This window comes from Piliocolobus tephrosceles, unplaced genomic scaffold, assembly GCF_002776525.5.
Source record: "Piliocolobus tephrosceles isolate RC106 unplaced genomic scaffold, ASM277652v3 unscaffolded_37732, whole genome shotgun sequence".
Lineage (NCBI taxonomy): Eukaryota > Metazoa > Chordata > Mammalia > Primates > Cercopithecidae > Piliocolobus > Piliocolobus tephrosceles.
Window position 1 is genome coordinate 6,447 of NW_022321790.1, and position 1,073 is coordinate 7,519.

A 1,073-nucleotide genomic window follows, 5' to 3' on the forward strand; every position below is an offset into this window, starting at 1 on the left:
TCACTTTGCACTGGTTGTTCCCGTTGTCTAAAATGCTGTTCCCTCCCTCCTCCTATAGGTTTTCAACTAGATGTCCCCTTCTCTGACTGTCTTAGAGCAGGCAACTTCTGTGTTCAGCCGACTCCATCTGATGCATAATTTTTCTCGAAAGCACTTCTTGCAGTGACATTGTACGTATTTAACTTATTTAACTTATTTTGTTACATATTTAACTTATTTTGTACATATTTAACTTATTTTAACTTATTATCCCCTCCTGGAGTTGTGGGTTGTGGAAGCTGAGGGTCTGTGCCTTCAGCCAGCTGGGAGAGTGACAGGGAGCCGCGGGCTCTGCCGCCAAAGCCACAGACGTGCTGAGCAGGCACTGGGGGGCTGTGGTCCTGGGAGAGACGCGGGTATGTCGGCTCCTCGAGGGACAGGGAATTTTGTGTATTTTGTTATCTGCTGGGCCCTCAGTGCACAGGACAGTGTTGGTCTATGGTTCCTGCTCAATAAATACGTTTTGAATCAATGACAGATTCAATGAATGAATAAAGGAATTGGTCGGTTACAATCAACCTGCTTCCTTTGAAGCCCTCAGCTGTACCTGAATTCCTGAGTAGACACCGGCACTCCCCTGTTCCTGCCCCCCACCCGCCCCACTGATGGCAGGTTGGGTAGAGTTGGGAGTGCAGGGAGGGATCTCCTTTTTTTTTCTCTTTTTTTCCTTGAGATGAGGTCTAGCTCTGTCACCTAGACTGTAGTGCAGTGGTGCAATCATGGCTCACTGCAACCTTGAACTCCTGGGCTCAAGTGATCCTCCTGCCTCAGCTTCCTGAGTAGCTGGAATTATAGGGGTGCACCACCATGCCTGGCTAGTTGAAAAAAAACTTTTTTTTGTAGTGACGGGGATCTTGCTGTGTTACCCAGGCTGGTCTCGAACTCCTGACTTCAAGAGATCCTCCCACCTTGGCATACCAAAGTGGCCTGTCCTTTTCTTTATACTCTGTGGTCTTGGCCTCACTGATTCCATCCTCCCATCCTTACAGTGTCCCTTTCCCTGGGCGGTCTCCCCTCTCCTAAGCAGCCTTCTT